This window comes from Podarcis cretensis (genome assembly GCF_951804945.1).
Source record: "Podarcis cretensis genome assembly, chromosome: 12".
Classification (NCBI taxonomy): Eukaryota; Metazoa; Chordata; class Lepidosauria; order Squamata; family Lacertidae; genus Podarcis; species Podarcis cretensis.
The window spans coordinates 28300377-28325234 of NC_137181.1; the positions used below are offsets into that span (position 1 = coordinate 28300377).

The 24858-nt window shown below is 43.0% G+C and overlaps 1 protein-coding gene across 3 annotated transcripts in view; it reads right to left on the bottom strand.

The window, feature by feature from the left end:
• Window positions 1-24858, bottom strand: part of CALCR (calcitonin receptor) — a 151955-nt gene that overhangs the window by 121823 nt on the left and 5274 nt on the right. Inside the window, exons 1-2 of one of the 3 annotated variants that reach the window (XM_079948451.1) lie at window positions 2266-2311; window positions 1658-1851 (exon numbers count right to left, since the gene is read on the bottom strand). The exons of 1 other annotated variant lie outside the window; for it this stretch is intronic. The gene's annotated coding sequence lies outside the window, so the exon portion shown is untranslated. Of the gene's footprint in view, window positions 1-1657; window positions 1852-2265; window positions 2351-24858 lie in introns of those variants that run through there. One more of the 3 variants, XM_079948453.1, reaches the window with a different exon arrangement.

A 24858-nucleotide genomic window follows, 5' to 3' on the forward strand; every position in this document is an offset into this window, starting at 1 on the left:
AAGGAAATACTAAAGGAGAAAAGGCCAACAGACCTGTGGGGGCTTCAAGAAAAAGAAAAAGCAGACTTGGATTCCTGGGCAAGGGAAGGCAAAGTGACTTCTGGAAGAGTGGGTGGTGGCAACAAATCTATTCTGTCCAGGAGTGACAGACACCATAAATACACCTCTGTACATCGTCAAAGATTTGTTGAGTATTTTCTTCAGAGCATTCTTACTGCTTTAAAGGCAAACCACTGTTTCGTTTAAATTGGGGTTTACCTTTGGCTATCTGACCTGCTGTACCCCCAAAATATCAAGTGAATGTAGACATGCAAAGTTGCCTTATTCTGTGTCAGAGCATAGGCCTCTCAAGCTCAGCATTGTCTACAGTGTGGTGGGGAACTGGGTTCACTTCCCCGCTCCTCCACATGCAGCTGCTGGGTGACCTTGGGCTAGTCACACTTCTCTGAAGTCTCTCAGCCCCACTCACCTCACAGAGTGTTTGTTGTGGAGGAGGAAGGGAAAGGAAAATGTTAGCCGCTTTGAGACTCCTTCGGGTAGTGATAAAGCGGGATATCAAATCCAAACTCTTCTTCCTCTACACTGACTGGCAGCAGTCTCCAAAGTTTCAGACCAGTGCCTTTCCCTGTCCTGCCTGGGATCATCTGCACGCAAAGCAGATAGTCTCCTTCTGAGGTACAGTCACGGCCATCTTTACCCGGGGGTGCAAGGGGTGCAGGGCACCCGGGTTCTGAATTCTGGGGGGCGCCCGGCACCTGCCACTGAAGCAGCCTAAGCTCTTAACTATCTAATATCTAAATAATATCTAAATAAAACTATCTAATAATAAATAATTTTGATCAAAGCTGACATTCAAAGCCGTCCACCGCTGCCGTCTCCACCCTGGCTGCTTTCTCCTCCCCAGAGTCATGCTTGCACGGAGAGGCTTTGCTCTCTCGCCCGCCGTCGGAGCGGCTGCTGCGTCCCTCTTCTTCTCCTTCCTCCTCCTGGGGAGATTTTAAAAGTGCCTGGATGTGAAGCTGTGCGCCTTTGTGGAGCTCGGGTGCCCAGTTCTTGAGGGGCGATGGCAGCGAGACTCAGAAGAGCAGGTCACTGCCATCGCCATGGCCTCACCTGCAACCGCGGAGAAGTATATCCTGGCTATAGACGTGGGCAGCACTAAATTTGGGGGCGTTGGGTGGATCTTTGCACACTGGCAGCGCATAGGCTAAAGATGGCCCTGGCTACAGTCCTTCCTATTGAGGCTCTAGAGTTAACGGATCAACTGCAAGAGTAGCAGTAGGCATGGCCAGTCACTCATGTGCACAGCCTTCCCTGTAACATGAAGCTGGGAACCAAGGAGGGCAAGCTTTTTTTGCACAATGCACTGTAGACTGCTTATCTCAGGTCACACTTGTTATTCAGTAGTCACAGAGCATGTCGAATCCGTAGGCCGGCGTTGATAACATTTCATTTAGCCTCGCACTTATTCAGATAACTACACCGTAGTTGATAACATTTCATTTAGCCTCGCACTTATTCAGATAACTGCACCATATACTAAAGGGTTAAACATTATGGGCTTTATTCACAGTTGGGCTCAGCTATACGAGCTGAGGAAATGGCTTCGCTTTTCTGAGTGAAACTGAAATGATATTGCACGCCACTCACATACCACCTATATTCAGAGCTTCTGTAAGATCCAAATGCCCCCAAAATTGTATTTCTCAGGGTCCCTGGCACCTGAGTCACAGTTGAAGCAGCATAGCAAGTATCAGCTCGATAATGGAGGAACTCTTCTCTGACTGCAGTTGCTATGTGCTCCTGACTTCTGAATGGTGAGACATTCCAGGGGCAACAGGTCCTGATTTCCTTAGGAGGAGATAAGATCACTGGAGACTTATGGCATGCTTGCACTATTTGATTTATTCAAAGGTGAGCACAGGTGGAAGACAGCAGCAGGGCACTTCTATCAGCAGATCCTCTACCCCACATCAGATTTCCAGAGGGGACACACTGCAACCCAGGATGCTTCCATACTTCAGTAACTCCCTGTAACTCCCTGCTTCTTCTCTGTGTTTTTATGTGTCCCTTCCCCAGCACTGTTTCCTTCCTCCCACCTCCTTCAGTGACACAAGCAAAAACACAATAATATTAATAATAATGAAAAACCACAGCGGTACACTTAAAAAACATTTTAAGAGCCTGGGATCCCTTCCCACACCAGCCTCCCTCTTATCAAGGTACATCACAATAATACAATACTTTCCACAGTTTCCCACTTACTGATCGCATTCCCCTGGAACATCTCCATCAGTCGCTGGCATAAGAAAGGGAACACTATGGGAGGTCATGATATATTTTTAGCTGCATCGCAACTGAGCAGCTGGAAGTAAGGAGGAGATTTTGCTCCATGGGAACACCAACATGTTAAGTTTGGGAAACTCAAGTCCTGATTTCACAGAGGCTTCCTAAGCCAAACATGCTCCAGAGGAGCTATCAGCATCTGCAGACATTTATTGTTCCTGCACATTCCTTATATTTCAGGTCCTAACACTTGTGAACATATTCTTCTCTCCCTCTCTCTCTCTCTCAGCTGTCAGGAGGCAAGTGCTCCCAAATGAGGCATTAATTTGTGTGTACCCAAACAGACAGTATAGTCAGTGGAAATAAAATGAATCATTGCAGCGCAGAACCACAGAAGAACATTTTGGCGGCTGCTCTTGTTTTGCTTTACCTTATCAAGTTTTTATAAAGAACGGGGGAGGGGACAACTCTCATCTTTCCTAAGCCGAGCATCTTTGTTGTTGTTGTTGTAAAGATAGCAAGAAAATAGGCTATCGGGACTTCCATTTTGTTAAGTTGTGGGTGAACATATCAGACGAGACAGCGATTCTTCAAACAGCTCTTGTTTATTCACAGGCCAGAACAGAACTGAGCTGAAGGGTTCAGCCAGCCTGCTTATTTAGAGCTCCACTAGAACGCAACAGTAACCACTTTCTGTAACTATCCAATCACTGAACGTCACTTTCAAGCCCTTATTTGCATATGTGGACCTGAGTGAAAACTATCTACAGTATCCCCCTGCTGGCCCAGGGTGAAAACTTCAGTACATAACACTTTTCTAACCATTCTCCACCCACCCACAAAGCAGCAGCTATAGGCTAACAGGGTTCATATTCCAGATATTTTCCTCAAAGCCCCACAAATGTTGCAATTGTGATTTTGGGAGACCTGTGCATTGTGCCTTTTCCTCCCAATAGGGCAGGTGGATGCTGTGCTTTTACTGGTGGCTGTGCACTATCAGGTCAGTCTGGGTGGGGAGGTGGACCGGAAGAGGAAGAGGAGGAACAAGCAATGGATGGCAATTGCACAGGAGTAATAATCATCATGCCCTCAAGAGTTGCTGCTTCATGCCTTCATTGGTCAAATTCTGATATAATTGCAGAACGAGCAATTTGTGCTTCTACTTGTTACAGACCAGCAGTCGCTAGCAAATCTTACCCCATTGCAGCAGGTAAGGCAACAGCAGACTGAGCTAAGTGCGACTGAATCTGCATCCCAGAGTCCCAGTGAGTTTGATGAAACACCCTCACATACCTAGAACAAGCAGTGGATCAAAGAGGTGAGGTGAGTTGCACAACTGATTTGCATGTCTCCTCTAAGTATAGTGGGATCAGTCAAAAATGTCAACAAAACCAAACATTTAACTTGTGGAGCTCTTTGATTTCGGAAAGGAAGCAGGAAGGGGGGGTGAGAAGTCCTTTCTGACCCCCAATAAGCATGGCTTGTTTAGGCATCCGTTTGGAATTCCTCCTATAGCAGCAGTTATAAATTAAACCCACCCTGCTATAAATTCACCCTGCAGAATGAGAGGCCACAGACAAAATACACTGTAAAAACCTCTGAAATACAATAAATCAATTTTTACAAGGGTGCAGCCACATCAGAAAACTAATTTTAATGTGGAATATCCAAGTCAGGCCAGACAACACAGCTTGCCAATGAATAACATGCTCTCCAGTTTATCCAATTTATTTACAGGCAACTACATTGTGTATCATCCTTGAGAAACACATTCAGCTGTGGTCTGAATTATGTATGGTCTAAGTCCTTTGGGTACTTGAGGTGACAGTGTCACGCTGTGGCACATTAATGAAAACTCCTGGACTTTACCTTAAGGCCCTATTTTTTAGGTAAGCCTCGGTATAAAAACTGCAGTGCTGGTGGCACACCAAGAAACATTTTCCAGAATCTTTATGTTCCAATATGTGTTCACAGCTGGAAATTCACCAGCACCTGTGGCCATCAGTCACATTCTGTTCCTTGTTAACATCTGCACCAGAGAAGGCTGAAGGCCAATGAACTGAACCCTTATAAGGAATAGATAGCCTGACTTTTAAGTAGGGTTTCTTGACCATGTACTTTTGAATACCCCTCCTTGAATATTTTTGAGCAGGATTGGGGTAAGCCATTATCTTGCAGGAAAAGGTGATCCAGAGAATTAGGTAAGTGCCCATTGTCTTTGTCTCCCCCTGTGCCTGGGGTTAAGTTTCTTTGACTTGGTGGGAGAAGACACTTCTGAAGGGTCCTTGAGGCTTGGTAAGCATTTGCTTGGAAGACATGCAAAGCACTGACTCATTTAGGTGTGAACAGGAGGACAGTTGCCCGTCCCAACTACAAAGCACCATAGAAGGTAGGTATGCAAAAAGTAAATTTAAAAACTGTAGTAACAATATGCTGTTCATTCCTTTCACATAAACCAAGAAAGAGGTTAGAGACGAATGCATTTTTGTGGAAAAGTTGGCATTGATATTTCTTGCCATGATTGCCTTAGGATTTGAAATGAATAATATGCACTTCCCTCTTTCCCCAGAGTAAACTGGTTTGAGATGGATGCACCAACGAAGGGCTCATTCAAATACAACACTAAACTATTTAAAAAGCCTTGAACTCTCTTCCCTCTCCCATGTTCCAGTTCTCTTGATCCTGCTGTTAAATCACACTGAAAGAAAACAGGCTATTAACTGGGTAACATGAAGTCCATAGCAGCTGCATGGCAGTCAGACACACTTCATGAATGCTATTAAATTAACAGTTATTCAAATTTCTGCAAAATGTTCCACAAAGCAGTAGTTAGGGAATATAATAGTGCTGAATGGATTTCCATAGAAACCGATTCTTTTACCTTATGCCTAGTGGAAACCCCTACATCAGTTTTACTGAAATCCAGTAAAGATCAAAACAGAGAAGCTGTGGCAGGCAGTTGCTTTTGAAGGGCTTGCAGGGTTAGGGTTCCACACTAGGCTTTCTTGCATGGCAAGAAGGTCACTCCAAATTCAATGCTCAGCACAGAGATGCATTTTCCAAAGAAAAGGAGTGGTTTCCAAAGGCCACCATGCAGCGGTTGCCATGCAGTTGCTTGCAAGGAATCTGAAATAATACACAACTAAGGGTGTGATAAAAATAATTTCTGATTTCTTCCCATGGCTGACTTTTCTAAACAACAGGCTGTCACATCCTGTGTAACAACTGAACAGAAAACAGTGTTGTAATCCTGTGCTTCTTGAAAGGTAAGAAAGCCAGTAGTAATAATAATAACAATTTTATTATTTATACCCCGGCCCATCTGGCTGGGTTTCCCCAGGCACTCTGGGCGGCTTACGGTACATATAAAAACGTCAAACATTAAAAACTTCCCAATACAGGGCTGCTTTCAGATGTCTTCTAAATGTTGTGTACCAATTACCGCATCAATACCAATTACCACATGAGCAGTGGGCACAATCAGCTTCACCACAATGTTTGTGACAGAGCCATTCATTGATCCAAACCTGTACTTCAGAGTCAGAAGCTAGCTAGTCTGTCCTAGAGACGGGAAGGATAATTCTAGAAGGAAGTACGGGAGTCTTTTTGTGGGCTATATATGAGGGAGGAATCGGAACAATAAACTCTATTAAGCATATTCCGCATCCAGGTTCTAATTTCTAAAAATCCCAGGCCCTCTGGCCATAACAAATGCACCTCAAATTTCTCCTCTGAATATCCCCTTGAAACAGATAGGTGTTCCAGAGGGATATAAGAGATCAACTGTCTTGCACTAGCTCCATTCAATCCAAATGGGATTTCCTAGTTGCTAGGTCCTAGTGGACTCTTGCAGCAGTTTGAACTTGAGCCAAGTTACATAAACATTCAGTCCTCAAAACCTTCTGTCCATGCAGCAACACAGCTCTCCACAGATTAGACCAACCTGATGTTATCAACAGCCCACCTGCCTGCTTCCAAGCACTTTGGGGGTCAACAGATATCAGCAAGTTCCAGGAGAGCAGCAAGTGTTGATCTGTAGCATCAAAAAAGATGAACAGTGACATAACACCTTCAGCAGCCAACTTGCACCTAAAGGCCTTTCCGGATAATAGGTTTCTCAATTTTGAAAAACAAAAGTCTTTTCTCCAGGCAGTGTTTTTCGATAACAGGGAAAACAGCATATTCCCAACACTTGAACTGCAATGTTTTGCCACTGGGAAAAATGTGATTTGCTCCTATCCATTCTAGAGCATTTGTTGTAATTGTGACTGTATGGGATGCGACTTGCCTGAATCTCATGGGCCCATGGTGGTTATGACATCACTGGTGCCCCACCTGCCCATTTTGAGCCACTGAAGAGTAATTTTTACAGGCTTAGTGCTCATCTATCCCTCTAAAATGACACTTATGGACGATAAGGCTACCAATGGCTACTTGTTGTGATGGCTATGTGTAATCTCCACTATAAAAAGCCCAGTATACCTCTAAATACCACTTGCTGGGAAGCACAAGTAGGGAGGGTGTTGTTGTGGACTTTGGGCTTTCAAATTTCAGCAGTGCCCTGTGCGATGCCAAAATTCAGCAGACCACAACCACCTCTCAACTTCCATTGTTCGTCATTGTTGTGGTGTACCTCACAGTGTACTCTTGACTCAGTGCCCAGTGAGAACTGGTTGCGCTCCCCTAAATCTCCCTCCGGTGTCCTGCTTGCCTGCTTTCGCACAGGGATCTGGCTGGCCACTGTGAGAACAGGATGCTGGACTGTGATGGGCCTTTGGTCTGTTCCAGGAGGCCTTGTCTTATGTCCTTATGTTCACTCCATAAAGCAGCTTTCCACAACACGGTAGCATAACTAACTCAGTGTAGTACTTTAATCTCTGCAATAGTTAAAACATCTTACCTTGGGATAGGTCATATCACCATAGGAACAAAGCACAAGTCCTTCAGCTTCATCCTCTAAACCACTTAAGCCCTTGCTTGCCTTTCAAGCTTTTGTTCCATTTTGCATAGAAGTACAACTTTAGAAATCAGCACACTTGGCCCCTTGCTTCCCCAGGTTCCTTCTGGAGTTCAACCTTGAACCAATTTATATTTGCTTAGAACCTTTTCTCTCTGTCCTCCCAAGACTTTGCTTCTGTTTTTCATATGAAGACAGCATAAAAGGATGCTTACTTGCATAGTAGCACAGCTAGAAATATATCCATGCAGCTAAGAGACAATACTTTCAGTTTTCAGTCAGGATCAGTTATCTTACATTCATGTTTCACCCTCCCTTCTTCATATATATATGTCAGCCTGTCAGTCAGATTTTTATTGTTTGTAGCCAATGTATATATTTATACTGTCATCAGAAGGAATGAAGTTTCAGTATTACAGTGGCCTCATGTTTTAAAGAATCATCCTTATGAGAGCTCATTATTTATATTATGTATAAATGTGCATACTACTCATATCAATAAAATGGTCAGGAATGATGGGAGAGTAGTCTAAAAAAGCATATGGAGGGCACCATGTGTGTTACCCCTGCTGGAGGGTCTGGCGCAACCAATGACTTGATTTGTCTGCCCACAGATCACTTGAGTTTATTGTGATTTTCTCTTCACAACACAGAGGCAACAAAATGGTATTGAAAATATTGATGTATATTATCATATCCTAAGCATGCCTTTTCACAAATAAATCTTTACTGCTATATATTCAAGCATCTTGCCTCATGAGTCCCATTTTCTCAACAAATGGTTATTAAATGGGGTTGGGTAACAATGTCTATCTTCATTACCTTCCTTGTGGTCAATCCACTGCCATGGGCATCCATGGGGAAAGGGCAGTCTGCCCTCGCCCAATGAACCATAATATTCAAGATTCCCAGTTTTCATTTAAAATATTGAACTTTGATATAAGAAAGTCTGATTACTCCCTTCACCCCCCATTTCTGCTTCTCTTTCCAATTTCATGTTGCTAGGGAAGGAAAAACTTGAATCTGCAATTTTCTAGCTTGTGCTGCAGCATATTCACAATCAGTTAATCCATTCCCCATATTATATATTCCTAATACTTCGGGATAGATCTGAATTTCACTTGTGAGTAGTCCAGTGGAGTTATTAACTGAAAAGACAGCAGGCTACCTGACCTTACCACCTGCGTTGAGCATTTCATTCTTTCACAAAGAAGATTAAGCAAAGTCTCAGAACTTTAAGCAAGGTTTTTAACATTTTTCAATACTATTTTGAGACTTTACTTCTTTTGCTTCCTGTCAGTTCCCCCTGCGAAGTGCACCAGCAACATTAAACACCTGGCTAGACAGTCAATAAGACTCCCAAACAATCTGACACATCGCTTTTGCAAGGTTGATAATAATTCATATACAGCAGAGAATGTCTAGAGAGGCCAGCATCCATGCTCATTGTTATCAGTGTCAAGCCACAGTGGAAACATAGTCACAAATATGTCAGAAGTGATTTAGGGGATTAAGATACAGAGCTAGATGACTGATACATATTGGGTTTAGTTACCCAGTTTTAATTTCCACCTATTTGACAATACTTCCCAAAGAACTTGATAGTTATATTTTATTTGTGAAATAATTGCCATAAATTTACTTTAAAGAACTATGCGGCATCTGAAAATATGCAATATCCAAAGTCTAGTCCAAACAAATTTGAAGTGAAATAAAGAACACAGAATGAATGCCAGTCCTTTTTTGTCCAGTCCTTTATAGCCCACTTCATAAACTAGAACATGGAATTTTAAAATCAATTATAGTTTACTTAGACTAAATCTACTTAAATCCAAGTACAGTGGTATCTTGGTTCTCAAACTTAATGTGTTCCGAGAGCCCGTTCGACTCCTGAAACGGTTTGAAAACCAAGGCGCGGTTTCCGATTGGCTGCAGGAGCTTCCTGCATTCAAGCAGAAGCCGCGTTGGACATTCGGCTTCTGAAAATGTTCGCAAACTGGAACACTTACTTCCGGGTTTGAGGTGTTCAGGAGGCGATTTGTTTGGCAACTAAGCTGTTCAGGAACCAAGGTACCACAGTACAAGCACTAGTTTGAAGCTGCAAGTTAAAATGATCTAAAACACTTTGGTAATAAAGTTTATTTTTAAAAATCTGATACAATATAATCAACATCCTTTTGCATCAGTAAGCCTAAATTTTTAAGTATGATCCTAAATATTCTTCAACCAAAGTTCTGAAATAATACAAAAAACACAGTGTGTTAATATATTGCCACCTGCTGGACATTTTCATCACCCTCCTATAAGAGGTTAGGAATAAACTTGAGAGGGTTGGAGGGTTTTTTAAATAAGTCTGGCAGAGAAATGCATTGCATTTATATATATATTTTCTAAGGAAGCTCTCAGTATTCCTTGCTCTGAGATTCCTTAGAGTCTGGAGTTAGCTATTATTTTCACAGCAGCTTTTCTCACACATATCTTTTCTCAATCTTGCAGTAGTTATTTATGGGAAAGTATTCATGGTTGAATTTATTCACTTAACATCTTCCTTCCTGTTCTATCAGGAGGGTTTTGACTTAGTTAAAATGAAGGGGGAGAAATGAAGGGAGAGAAACTTTTCCAGGGTTCAGCCATGTGGGTAAATGAGAAGTCAAAAAGTTGTGGAGGGAGCATAAATAAAGGCATCACAAACAAAACATTGATAGGTCTGCCAAAATAGATAAATGCATAAACACTATGCCAAAGGCCCAGGACTGAAACTTAAGATTCAAATTCCATCTCAGCCTGTACCTTCTTGTTGGCCGACCTTGGAGAAATTGCTGTTCACCTCAGTGTTCCCATCTGCTAAGCTGAAATAATGAGCCGCTGGAGTGAAATCTTGCGAGGAGAAAAAGAAGAAAAAGAAAAAAAGAATGTTGGTTGTCCTCCTGAACCTCTAAGGTAGGGATACTGTCAAATATTTTACTCCAAAACAGTAACTGCTTTCTATTATTCATATATATATATATATATATATATATATATATATATAGCATTTATATTTATATAATTTTATATAGGACCTAACCAATATAAAATTCAACAAGGGAAGTATTTCCCTTTAAAAACAGAAGTTTTTTTTTAAAAAATACACTAAATACAAAAATCAACTTTGTGTATAAGATAAACCACACTCACAGTAGGCAGAATGTTATCCTCTATCAAAAATATATACAAACTACTGGGCTTGGTATTTCATTGACAAGTTTGAATGCGTCCATCCCATCTCCTGTAGAACACAGTCACATACAGGACGGTAGCAGCCCTGATGCATCCAAACCAGGATTAGACTGAGCTTAGCTGGAATCAGGGCTGGCTCTGTGATACAGCAGGGTGAAGAGACCTGCTTCAGACAGCATTATGCAGATAGATACAGGAAGTGACTGGTACTTGAATGGAGTAGCAAGACTTTTAAAAGTAAATCTGCTCTCCTGTATATGGGAGGGCGGCATTGCGCACAGGCAGCTGAGCCTCAAAGTCTTCCTCTGTGTGTGTGGGGGGGGGGAGAGGTATGCTACCTCACCCCTACGTCATCGCCGGCTTTTGAAGCAGCCCCAGCTTTTGAGGCAGCCCCAGCCTATCAGCCGGCAGAGCAGGTGTGGTCGCGGGCCATTTAAATTCAGTGTGGCCAGCTGGCTCCCTCCTCCTTTCCTCTTCATCGGATCACCCAACCCACCCACCCTCTTTTTCATGCTTTGCTCTGATATGACCGTGCTATGGCAGTTGTCGGTCGCCATGTTGTTGTGGCTGGGTAGGAATTTTTCCCACTTGGCAAATTGGCACTGGCCATTTGGGTTTTCACCTACCTAGTAGCAAACGTCACAACTTTTGTGAGGTTAGGTATAAGCCTTCGTTTGGTTGGAGGGGAGTTTGTTGCCTCACCTGCCCCTCCTCAGTAAGGGTATCCCGCTAAAGGGATCCGGGGTGTGAATCCTGTCCCATGGCCTGGGCCATGTCACAGCCCCTAAGGGGACCCCTCATGGTGTCACTATCTGACATAACCTATAGGGCACCCCCATTGGTGGTTTACCCTTACATGGACTCCCTGCAGACGGGCAGTATTCAAGATATAGCCTGGCTTCACCACAATGCCTAAGCCAAACCGCTCACATCTGTAACCAATAAAGTTGTGGCCTATTTGAATGCATAAACCAAATATTTCGTGTCAGTGTGATTTATTGTTCTCCTGGGAACTTTGGGGCTCGGGTGCCTTGGGGCGCAATGGCCCTGACTGCAGTAGAGGGAGAAGCAGTACCTCAGCTCCATGCAAGGTGGCTACACAGAGCTTTTTTCCCCATCTGAAACTCACTGGAACTCACTGGAATGGCACCTCTTGGCTGGGCTCCTTTGCCACAATAAAAGAACAAGGTGTTCATGGTGAGTTCCAGAACCCCCTTTTCAAGAAAAATAGCACTGTGGCTACAGATGTATTACCAACATATTTTATGGGTGGCGAAGGGACCAGGGCCCCATCAAGTTGGCACCTACTTTCCTGAGACTTTGGGATACATACACCCACTCACCCACCCACCCACCCACCCTAGAGCTACACATCTGAATACTTTATCTTGTCAAGAAACCTCATGAACGTCAAAGCCTTCAGAGGCAGAGTTATCATGCCAACTTTTTTTTTTATGTGCACAGAGATTTTGACATGAATAAGATCAAACACACGATCCTGCATGTGAATTATCAAGGGGTACAGTCAGGGACATCTTGAGTATGTATTACTAGTTTCCACAGCAACAAAAAATCAAGATAACATCTTTCATAAATCCATACACTGAGGTTTAGACTCCAAACAGAAAGCGCTGAAGTACATTGAGTGACGTACTGATCGCAGCATGCTCAGAGTACTACATAATATTTATAAACCTAACTCAGAATGTGTGTGTGTGTGTTTTGGTTTTTGGTTTTTGCAATAATAAGCATCACAATTCTTATTTCTAGTGGAAAAATAATGGTTTTTTGTGATAAATGGACTCTTTTCCATGCCCCCCAAACTGTTAAAGAGCAGGTTGCCCACAAGTTTAATCTCACCTGTGCTCTCCCAACATGCTGTTCACCTTGAGTTATATTGCTTTTCGCCAGTGCCATGGGACCACAACAGGCAACCATCAGATATTTTTAAAAATTTGCTTTTTTATTGATTTTTTAAGTTCAAAAAAATATAAATCCAGTTGCGTAGACTTACAGATTTGGCTGCATATGAGCATATAAATTATAGCAAATAAAATGAAACTGCCAAAATAATATCATTTTTAACTTGTAGACTGGAGTTACGAGAGAGAATGAATGCCAGAGTAATTACAATTACATTATGATATGATGTTTAAGACTGGTGAACACGGACAAATAATAGCTTATGTTCAAAATTACTATCAGACCTTTTTGCCACACCAGGAAGATAAACTCATGATCTGGCTCCTAGAGCCTGACTGTTGCCTATCCCAGAACTCTTTCATTATATGAAGCTAAGTAACAAGCTTCTACACACTCACTAGGCTGCTGGGAAATGAACAGTGTATGTTATTTTTTGTGTGCCACCAGCAACCATAGTAACTTAGACAACATCTAGGATAAGGCTTGGGAATCAAGCCAGCATAGAATAGCCAACACAATATTAATTCCAATGAAAAGGCCACCTCTGCAACCCTTTCCTGCTATGCTGTATGAAACTAAGCATCTAATTCCAAACCAGTATATGCTGTGATATATTATCAGAAGATGTGAAATTAGGATGAGCTTGCAGCAGACAAATAGAGCTGGTTAAACGGGCTGGAATGAAGCTTTGACATCTACACCTTTTCTGTTCTCACCCCTCCCTGAATGGACAAGAAAGTCACTATAAGTAGGCCTATATTTTGTTCTGTAAGCAGCTTAAAAATTGTGCCGCTGTGAACTTCCAAGGATCAAGGCAAATCAATAAAACTAAACCAATGAAACAGTACATTATTCACAAACCCACATTCTTTCATTCATGAGAACATTACAGTACTAGATTTCTACCCAGTTTAAACCAAGGGTATCTATGCATTGCAAGGGAGTAGATTGAATGCCCCTTTCAACACTCAATTCTAAGATTCTATTCTTATAAACGTAGAACTTTATGTTTTTAGTTATACATGTGATAATTTGGCAGAAACTAGAAGAAAAGGGGGAGAGTGGGATTCAGAGAGGTTGGCAGACCAATCGTAAAATTCTGCTAAGTTGACAGTCACTATACCAGGATGTTAGTGAAGCATAGTTACAATCCTAAATACAGCAAGAAATAAAATAGAAAGCACAAGACCAGTTATGTCATCTCTCACTTCTTAAGGCAACTCTCTGACAGTATCCCAGGCAACTTGGCTACTACCTGTCAATCAAAACAGTGCATACCGATGTCACCACCTGCATGGAAGGTACCCATCAACACACAACAATGGCACAAATGCCTCAATAAAACTTCCCTACACAGACTGTAGTTCCATCCACAAATCAGGCATATAGCCAGAACTAGACCACACAATTTGTAAGACTCCACAGTCTAGTAGAGAAGAGGACAGCAATGGGTGTTTTCAGCCACAAGCTCTCATAGCTTTCCCTCAAACAGGGGCTTAAATCCCAAACACCATCAGCAGCAAGACAATGGGAGAGGACAAAAGCACCCCTTTTACCAAGGAAAGAGCCAGGATCAGACAAAGGAAGAATAGTCATCCCATTGCAACCATCAGCCAAACTCCATAACCCAGCGGATGAAAACAGAAGCCATAGAAGTCTTACGGTGGAATTTATGATCCCATACAGACAATAGCTTAGATCTCAGGTTCTTGCTCCAACTTGATCTCATGGAAGGGATCCTTTTGTGAGGGGAAGGACCTCTTCCATGAATGCCACTCTCTTTCTGCGAATGGAGCAAAAGGTAATTTAACTGGGGTATGACGGGGACAATTCACACAGAGTTTTATTTTTAAATGTTTGTTAGGAAATGAACATCACATAAAATGGAGGTGCTCCTCTTACCTGTCCTACTCTTATGAGACATTAAATATTCATTTATGGTGATCAAAAGAAGAGAAGAGGAACACTTCACTGTTCAGCTGGGTTTATTAATTGAGAAAATGAGAATGAAACATGCATCTCTTATGATGGACTAAATGTTTCATGGAGAAACAAGCTATTCAAGGACTCTCCCCCTTAGACATATGAAAAACAATAGGACACAGTATTAGATTTAGGGGTTTTAACCATTCTCTATTATTTGACCCACTTTAATGTAACTTCAGAATACTGCTACCCTTCCCAGCTGTAAAAGCCACCTGTAATTTCTATTTGCTTAAGTGCAGCTTTTATAGCTTTCTGTATCTACTGCATCCATTTTCTAATTGCCATCAATTTGAGCAGCAAGGGACATTCTTTAAAAACCTCAAAGCCAATTAAACCAGAAGTTCTCTCTTTCTATAATGTCAGGATCCATGTTGTCATACACACCTTTTACAGCAGCTGAATGCCTTGTTCCAAATGGAACTGCTTGGAAGCAAAGCAATGCCAAGCACTGTATTGTTTTCTATGGGGCCAGCCTATTTTCTTTCTTTAAGCTGTAACAATTGGCAAGAAAGCAGCTGACCAACTAAGGTCAACTAAATTAGAAGCATTTAAGATTCTGCTTATTTGTGGCATCGTAGCACTTAAGGGCTCTGTGCCATTATGAATTTACCAATAGAAGTCCACTGCAGCTTTAAATGCTTTTGATGCAGCTGGCCAAGTTGCCTTCAATTAACCAGTGCAGCTGAGCCAACAGCATCTGTCCTAAGAAAAATAATAATTTTGGAATTATTCTAGGTACCACTGAATATTGCAGTTTAAAACAGATCAAATTGCATTGCTCTGGAGCAAACAACGATAAGGACAAAGTGGTCCGGTCTCATTTTCCTTTTCTTTTTTTCAATCAAAGCAGCTTTGACTGAAGCAGCAGTATACAGGAAGGTGATGTATTTAACACTCCCCCACAATACCATTTCCTTGTGCAAAATCATCCCTCCCCTCCAAAAAAAAAAGCTGGTATTTTCCCTGGAGGAGAAAAAGAAAAGCGCAATGTAGGCGAATAAGCAAATTGTCTACTAGTGGGATGAAAGAAGGCAATTACTCTGGCAAAGCCTTGGCCCAGCTTTAGTAACAGATTTAAAAAGAGGTGGGGAACTGGTGGGCCCTTCAGTAGATGCCAGACTATAATTTCTATAATCCCTAATCATTGGCCACGCTGGCTGTGACTGATGGGAGTTGTGGTCCCATGACACCTGGAAGGCCACAAGTTCCCCTTCCCTGCTTTAAAGAATGAAAAGAAGTACAATACAGCCAATACTATACAAGTTGGAAGATGCAGCACAGCAGACATCTACTGTGCCTAAGAACGCCATTTAATGAAAAGGTTACTTAAGTTATTTATCTTATGGTGCCTAGACTCAGTTAACCACTGGTTATTGTTGTTAATAATACAGTCAGACCTTGGATCATGAACGCCTTGCGAGTTGAATGTTTTGGCTCCCGAACGCTGCAAACCCAGAAGTGAGTGTTCCGTTTTGCAAACTGTTTTTGGAATCCAAACGTCCAACGGGGCTTCCGCAGTTTCCAATTGGCTGCAAGAAGCTTCTGCAGCCAATTAGAAGCCGCACGTTGGCTTCCGAACATTTTGGAATTCGAACGGACTTCCACAATGGATTCCATTCGACTTCCGAGGTACCACTGTAACGTTGTTGCTGTTTATTAGATTTCTCACCCACTCTTCACCATAAGATCTCAGGGCTGGTTATAGCAATGTGAAAAATACAATATAGTGGTACCTCAGGTTACATACTTAATCCGTTCCGGATGTCCGTACTTAACCTGAAACTGTTCTTAACTTGAAGCACCACTTTAGCTAATGGGGTCTCCTGCTGCCACCGTGCCGCTGGAGCACGATTTCTGTTCTCATCCTGAAGCAAAGTTCTTAACCCGAGGTAATATTTATGGGTTAGAGGAGTCGGTAACCTGAAGCGTATGTAACCTGAGGTACCACTGTATGGAAATTGAAAGAATAGAGTGGATCCTAAAAACACACATCTCGGGTGTTTGTGACCAGGGTAAAGAGGGGTGTCTTCAGCATAGGAGGAAAACCATAGAAAGAAGTGCCAGTGAGGAAGGAATGAAGTCCTTCGCAAGACTTAATCTCCAAGAAAAGAGCTCCAGCAGTAAAATGCAGGACAGAGTGTTCTCTTCAACTAAGAAAATGCCATATAATTATTATAGCTCGACTGCCAAGAGGGGAAGATGTGCAGGATATAGGCATCACAATTCTAGCCTACCTATTAATGAAGAGTATTTTTTAAACTTTCCTGACACTTTTTTATAAGCCTATATGTAAAGCTAACGCTGTCAAGACAGAACCTGAAATGTGGATATAACTCCAAAAGAAAAGGTGGGGCCAATCTTTCCTTCTGCAACAAGTGCCGTATGTGTGATGATTATCCATCTGGTGGACAGAGATTACTGGTCCACACACTCAATGCAAAGAGCTTCTGCTAATTCTTAAAAGATCAAAAGAGTTATTGGAGAGGAGCACTGACAAGACAGAGAGGCTCAAGAAGAACATAGGAAGTTGCTTTTTACCAGGTCACCTATTTATCCATCTAGCCCAGTCTTGTCTACTAGGGATTTCTACTAGTACATGTATCATCTTCCATTCTGTCCTGTATTTGCCACACGCAGCACTGTTTCCATTCTACTACAGTTTGTCTTGCTGTCTGCTGGAGCAAAATTTTGTGATTTGTATAATTAATTGCGTAAACTATGTTTACCATTATGTTATTCCACCCCATTCATTTCAGTGCAAAGCCAAGCCAATGAGCTGGGTATAATTAATTACATATCATTTGCCGATTAAAAGCAACCATAACAGCAAATGTCAATTGTATCCATGGATTGATTTCCATTGCAGACATAGAAAGAATAAGCAAACATTGTCGATTTCTGCTCCTGTTTCTATTTTTGTAGGAATTCTCTCAAAACCTTATTGTCTATTCTGACTGGTAGTAGCTTTCAGCAGCTCTCTCAGGCAGAAGTCTTTCGCACTACCTGCTATCCGATCCTTCTAACAGGAGATATCAGAAATGGAAGATGGAGCTTTCTACAGGAAAAGCATGTGCTCTGTCACTGAACTATGGCCCCTCTGCATGTTATAACTGTTGTTGAGTCAGCTCCATCCTAAACTTTGTGGGCAAATTTTAGGATAAGGCTAGAAGAGTTCTAGTTACGCACTTTGTGTTTTATCCATTTTTAAATTAAAAGCAAGTAAGTAGGCAGATTCCACCTCAGCTTCCTTCTCTTCTCAACCCCACCTTACTTAATCATTTTCTCCCATTTATCCAAATACAGAGGTACCTCGGGTTAAGAACTTAATTCATTCTGGATGAACCTGAAACTGTTCTTAACCTGAAGCACCACTTTAGCTAATGGGGCCTCTTGCTGCCACCGCGCCAGCGCTGCACGATTTCTGTTCTCATCCTGAAGCAAAGTTCTTAACCTGAGGTACTATTTCTGGGTTAGTGGAGTCTGTAACCTGAAGCATCTGTAACCCGAGGTACCACTGTACAACATTTACTTCAGCTCAAGGCATTGCCTAACAAAAAGGAAACGCAAGTATCGCACTAGAAACTACAAATGAATCAAGTACAATGCACCAAGCGCTGCTCCCTCTCTATAGCTTTCAAGACGGCTTGTGCTGAAGGACCCTTCAGAAAAGAGCACCTTGCATAAATAAATAGAAGTCGGAAAGCAGAAATATTGAAATCCAGCCCGTTTGTTAAATTATTGTTAGAACATGTTTCCAGCGCTCAAGATGATTGTCAGTAAGTATAATGCGTGCCACAAATACATATTCAATCCTTGTTTCAATGATACGTTAGAAAAGCATAAGCAACCAGAACAAACAAACAAACAAACATGAACACAACAAATTCTAGAGTCAGTAGCCACATGCCTTCTGAAACAGATACCTTTTACAACTTTTATGGAAGTCTACGGAAAAGGAGCAACCTCACATCTCTTTGGGGAGAAGGTTCCAGGACTTTGAGGCAACTGTGATCAAGATCCTGGTCCTCACAGAAGACAATGTTGTTACCTCCAAACCTGAAATTACTTGGTCCAAAACCCCCCCACCACAACCCAGAATAGCTACCAAGGGGGCTCATGCATGCAAAAGCAGTCTCAACTATTTTAGCAATGGCTTCAATTTGCTTTTACATGTTTTTACGTTGTTACACGGTGCCCTGGCGTTTTGCGAGAGAATGGTATAGAGGTACTTTTATAATCAGACTATAAATAGGCCCAGGCTGTGAAAGGAAGCATGAGTCTTCTGAATTCATCCTGGAATTAAACAGGCAACCAGTATGCTTGCTGCAAAAAAAAAAAAAAAAAAAAAAAAGCTCTTGCCCTCCAGTACCCAGCTTCATATTGAACCAACTGTACTCTAGTTCCAAGTTGTCTTTATGAGCAGGAGCCCTACATGGGGTACCCAACAGTAGTCAATCTTAAAAGTTATGAAAGGATATGTTCACATGGTGAGACCCCTCCTTTGCAAGAATTATGCTTGCTTAAGTACCGGTAACTTACTGTTGCTTGAAAAGAATCTCAGTTATAGAAGCCTGTAGACAACTCATCAATCATTATGTTCCAGCTATCACTACATACTTCTTTTGGCCCAGCATGCCGTTTTGTATTTTACAATATGCCAGATTTATATTTATCCTTATCATAATCACTATCACCATCTGCTATGGAATGCTTACCAAAACAATGCATGCCACTCAATCCTTGAAGGGAGAAATATCTTGCCACCAGGCAAGACTTGTTTTAATGTAAATTGTGAGCCAGCTTCTTTTAATCTAACAGTTTAGGAGACTCTAAGAAAGCTACATGACTAAACATGATATGGCAAACAATTTAATGCATATGGCCTCCCTCTCCAAAGAGTCCTGGGAACTGTAGTTTGATACGGGTACTGATATTTGTATCTTTGTAAGGGGTACAGTTTCCAGGATTTGGGGGGGGAGCCATATGTCACGGTCCGGTTTATGGGCGATCGAAGTCCTGGCTGGGGACGTCAGGATTGGGGGCAAGATGGTGGGGTGGGAGAAGGAACTGGGGTCCAGAAGCCAGGAGTCAGGAAGCCAAGAGTCGGAGGGTCAGAGAGCCGGGAGTCAAGAAGCCAAGGGTCCAAGGGTCAGGAAGCAAGGAGTCAAGAAGCCAAGGTTCAAGGATCAGGAAGCAGGAAGCCAAACGCAACAAAGCAGGAAGTGTGTTGTTGTGGCAAAGAGCCAAAGGGAAATGCTGACCTTATATCCCTTCCCAGCTCTTGCCACCAGGTCTGTGAGTTACCAATCGGCCTGACCCTGTGAGGCTGTCCCTTGCCTCTTCAGAACAAAGTTAGGAAGGCCCCAGTCCTGCAAAGTCCTATTGGTCACAGGGCCTGGCTCCTGCACGCACACCTGACACCATATGCTTTCAAAGTGACCAAAGATGCTCTAAAAATGTTTGTGGGAGTAACTGTATCAGGTTTAATATGAGAAGATAAGAAGAGCCTGCTGGATCAGCATCCTGTTCTCACAGTGGCCACCCAGATCCCTTTGGGAAACTCCCAAACACGTCCTGAGCACAAGAGCACTCTCCCCTCTTCTGGTTGCCAGCAACTTGTATTCAGAAGGATTACTGCCTCCAACCACAGAGGCAAAGCGTATAGTACTCATGTTTATATTCTCAAAGGCCCCTGCAGCGCACTGCCCACTTCATTCCAGCATGCCTCTGCTAAACCATCTTCAACAGCTGCAACCACCATACCTATCGCCTGTGTCAACTTCAAGGTTCCTCTAATCCTCTTTTTTAATGCTCTCCTTCATCTCTGACAGCATCTCTTCACTCCTATCTACATAAACGCCTTCCCTCTCTTAAACCTCAAGCTTACCCTTTGTTGCTTTCGCCCACTTTTGTGTCTCTGCCTTTCTCTGTCGCCACTTCTTCCTCCAAAATCCTGTTGAAGACCCAGCACAACCTTCTCAAAACAGTGCTCCTTAATTCTCTGCCACCTTGATGATAGCCTTCTAGCAAAGGTCTGTGTGACTTCTGCCTTACACCCACCGAGAAATCAGCTGTTGTTGTTTAGTCGTGTCCAGCTCTTCGTGACCCCATGGACCAGAGCACGTCAGGCACTCCTGTCTTCCACTGCCTCCCGCAGTTTGGTCAAACTCATGCTGGTAGCTTCAAGAACACCATCCAACCATCTCATCCTCTGTCGTCCCCTTCTCCTTGTGCCCTCCATCTTTCCCAACATCAGGGTCTTTTCCAGGGAGTCTTCTCTTCTCATGAGGTGGTCAAAGTATTGGAGTCTCAGCTTCAGGATCTGTCCTTCCAGTGAGCACTCAGGGCTGATTTCCTTAAGAATGGATAGGTTTGATCTTCTTGCAGTCCATGGGACTCTCAAGAGTCTCCTCCAGCACCATAATTCAAAAGCATCGATTCTTCGGCGATCAGCCTTCTTTATGGTCCAGCTCTCACTTCCATACATCACTACTGGGAAAACCACTGAGAAATCAGCTAGATCTAAATAAATACCTAATAGTTGCATGTTCTCAGTATTGCCACACTATTGAGATGTTTCAGGTGGGGAGGCAAAAATCTCAGCCTACTCTCTTAACATCTGTTTTATTTATCATTTGAAATAAACCAAAAACTCCAATAAACTCCCTGAAACATAATTAAACATATTCAGCATCAGTGACTAAACAAGCGATGCAGAGAATTACCCAGGTATTCAGCTCCATCTCTTCACCTGTAAAAGTGAAATCTGATGTGTTCTCAGCTCTTATTGTAGATGATTAGCTGGGGAGCTAGATTCAGCAGTACTGTATTCATTATGGATGGCTGGAAGATACAGAGAATTTAACCTTTCTTTATTCCCAATAAAATTTACTTGGATGGGAACTGTTGCTAATGTAGATGTTCTTGCTAGGATTATCCCTACAATGGGCTGCTGGTGGCGCTGTGGTCTAAACCATCCAGTCTCTTATTGGAAGGTTGGTGGTTTGAATCCCTGCAACGGGGTGAGCTCCTGTTGCTCTGTCCCAGCTCCTGCCAACCTAGCAGTTTGAAAGCACACCAGTGCAAGTAGATAAATAGGTACCACTGCGGTAGGAAAGTAAACAGTGTTTCCGTGCGCTCTGGCTTCTGTCACGGTGTTCTGTTGCACCAGTAGCTGTTTAGTCATGCTGGCCACATGACCCGGAAAGCTGTCTGTGGACAAACGCCGGCTCCCTCGGCCTGAAAGTGAGATGAGCGCCACAACCCCATAGTCGCCTTTGACTGGACTTAACTGTCCAGGGGTCCTTTACCCTTACCTTTTACCTTTATCCCTACAATATTGTTAGCCTTTAAATTATGTCCTTAGTGGCATCTGGCTGTGATCATATGCATTTTTTTACTGGAAATCATATTCCATGAAAATCAACAGTACTTATGTTTAAGAAAGCCTGTTTTAATCTGGAGTGTATAATTCAGTTTCTTAAACCATCATAAATAAAAGGATGTTTCTTACAATGAAGCACTCACCTTTGTCCTGACTACTGCCCAAAAGAAACAATTCATCCATGAACTATATGTTCACTTACCCCATGATGAAAGATAGTAAAGTTAATATTATCAATTCAGCATCTCATTCTTGCTTTGAAAATACGGAGGTTTAAGTAAGTTCAGAGGTAATTATCCCAGGATAGCCAGCTGTGCAAACTGGCTGAATGAAAGGTTGGTAATCAGGGTATTTAATATAGAGTATTGTTAACCATTATTGAGTTGTTTTATCACTTTCAGAGGCATGAAACTGGGTGATTGGCTAACCTCTATAAAGCTGTTGCCATATGTTCTTGTTCATGCCAACCACTGCCTTTTATGACTGTGGATACTGTGTTGGATAAAGATCAAGGAGACAATTTCAAATCTCTGCTTAGCCATGAAACGCAACCATGTGTCAGTTACTTTCCCTCACTTTAGCATACCTTACATGGTTGTTTTGAGGATAACTTTTTTTTTGCCAGGCGCAGGGATTCCCCTGAACTACTTATAGAATGGAAGAATAGGAACATACCGTAAATATAACCAATGTTATAACCTCTGTGGCATGGCAGTGAGTGGAAAATATAATTCATAAGTGGCCAAATGTATCTTAAGGCTGCAATCCTGTATCTGCTTTCTTGAGAAGAAGTTCCATTGAACTCAATGGGCGATCTTCTGAGTAGTGTTGATTAGGGTGGTGCTGCAAAACCTAATCTCTTTGCAATACTTGGTAGAATCTGATTCATGTCACCCTCACAAACAAATGAGATCAAATATCACTGCAGGGTTGCTCTGAAAACACTGCTTGAAAAGGGGAACATGTTTCATTTTTTTTCCACAGTGACAACGAGCAAGGTTAGGACTAACTGGTAATTGTAGTTTACTGCTCTAGAAAACTTAACATCCTCCATTACTATAATTTTAATAGCTACTGAATAAAGTAAAGGTAAAGGGACCCCTGACCATTAGGTTCAGTCATAACCGACTCTGGGGTTGTGGCGCTCATCTCGCTTTATTGGCCGAGGGAGCCGGCGTCCAGCATGTGGCCAGCATGACTAAGCCGCTTCTGGCGAACCAGAGCAGTGCACGGAAACGCCGTTTACCTTCCCGCCAGAGTGGTACCTATTTATCTACTTGCACTTTGATGTGCTTTCGAACTGCTAGGTTGGCAGGAGCAGGGACCGAACAACGGGCGCTCACCCCATCGTGGGGATTCGAACTGCCGACCTTCTGATTGGCAAGTCCTAGGCTCTGTGGTTCAATAGCTACTGAATAGAGGGTGGTAGACCAGTCTAAGCATCAGCTTTGCCTAGCCCTCACCCATCACTGTGCCACAGCCCTGGAAATATTTTTTTTGCTCAGCCTCCTCCCCACAGCTGATCTTAACAGATGAAAAAGACACCTGGATACCTGATCATGGCTTTCCCATTAATTAGACCCCTATAATTCAGCATGATTCTTCCACAAGTGTTTTTCCATATTTAACCTGAAATTCCTGCAAGCTACATAACGGTGTAGCTTTAATATGGCACAATGTGGCTCTTAATTTTGTGGGTCAGCCCTTTGGCTCTGCTGCTGTTTATGGAGAGTGGAGGGAGAGTCTAATTTCTTGTATCTAAAAAAAGGAAGATTTTGCAGTGATGAACAGAGTTGGGCAGTTCACAGGCCACACAGCCAAAACTTCAAGCATCACAGAGAGATAGCTGTTATCACCAAAATGCACTTCTCTTCATTTCCTCCATGGGCCTCAAAGATATAGGAAAAAACCCCAAGGCACATCCAAGAGAATTAATACGTGTGTGTGTGTGTGTGTGTGTGTGAGAGAGAGAGAGAGAGAGAGAGAGAGAGAGAGATTATTATTAATCTAAAACAGGGGATGCTAGACCCCAACCCAGGTGTTTGATATACCCTTCCAAGAATTTTCTTCTGGAATGCCAAGACCCTACCAATTTTAGCAGCAGTGGTAAAAAGAAAAATGAATAAAGTAAACACAGCGCTGGGAGGCCCAGAGAAGTTAACACACCCACCCCACCTAATACTGGGTAGCCCCCTTTCTGCTGATAAGGTTGATCATTTGATTATTCGAAGATAGGGCAGTGGGTGGGGGTCCTGTGGAGGGGAACGCCTGCAAGAGTGTTGGGTGGCAACACCCAATGCTAGACCCTGGAAAGTTGACTAATAGTTTTTGGCTTGAGGGCCACATTCAGCCTTAGTCACCCCTACTTTAAACTACCATTTTCTCTATCACGGTATCTCCTAGTGAGACAAACTACAGTGTTTCACTTTTAGATAATATTAAGGGTGGTTTTTTTAAAAGGCATAAGATTCCGCCAAGGAAACCAAAATGGCAGCCCTGCTTGCTCTGTTCACAAACTGTTGCTATTTGAGCAGAGCCGGCCCGCCCATGAGGCAAAGTGAGGAAACTCCCCCCCCCATGGCCTTTGATTCAAATGTTGATTTGATTCTCTCTCCTTGTTCCCTGGCAGGTGGCAGGAGAGGAGCCATTTTGTGGTTTGCCTCAGGTACCGAAATGTCTTGGCTGGCCCTGTAATTGAGGCATAAAGGTAAAGGTAAAGGTACCCCTGCCCGTACGGGCCAGTCTTGACAGACTCTGGGGTTGTGCGCCCATCTCACTTAAGAGGCCAGGGGCCAGCGCTGTCCGGAGACACTTCCGGGTCACGTGGCCAGCGTGACATCGCTGCTCTGGCGAGCCAGAGCCGCACACGGAAACGCCGTTTACCTTCCCGCTGGTGAGCGGTCCCTATTTATCTACTTGCACCCGGAGGTGCTTTCGAACTGCTAGGTTGGCAGGCGCTGGGACCGAGCAGCGGGAGCGCACCCCGCCGCAGGGATTCGAACCGCCGACCTTTCGATCGGCAAGCCCTAGGCGCTGAGGCTTTAACCCACAGCGCCACCTGCATACTGGAGGTTAAAGCCACAGAGAACAGAAGCTTTAAAGC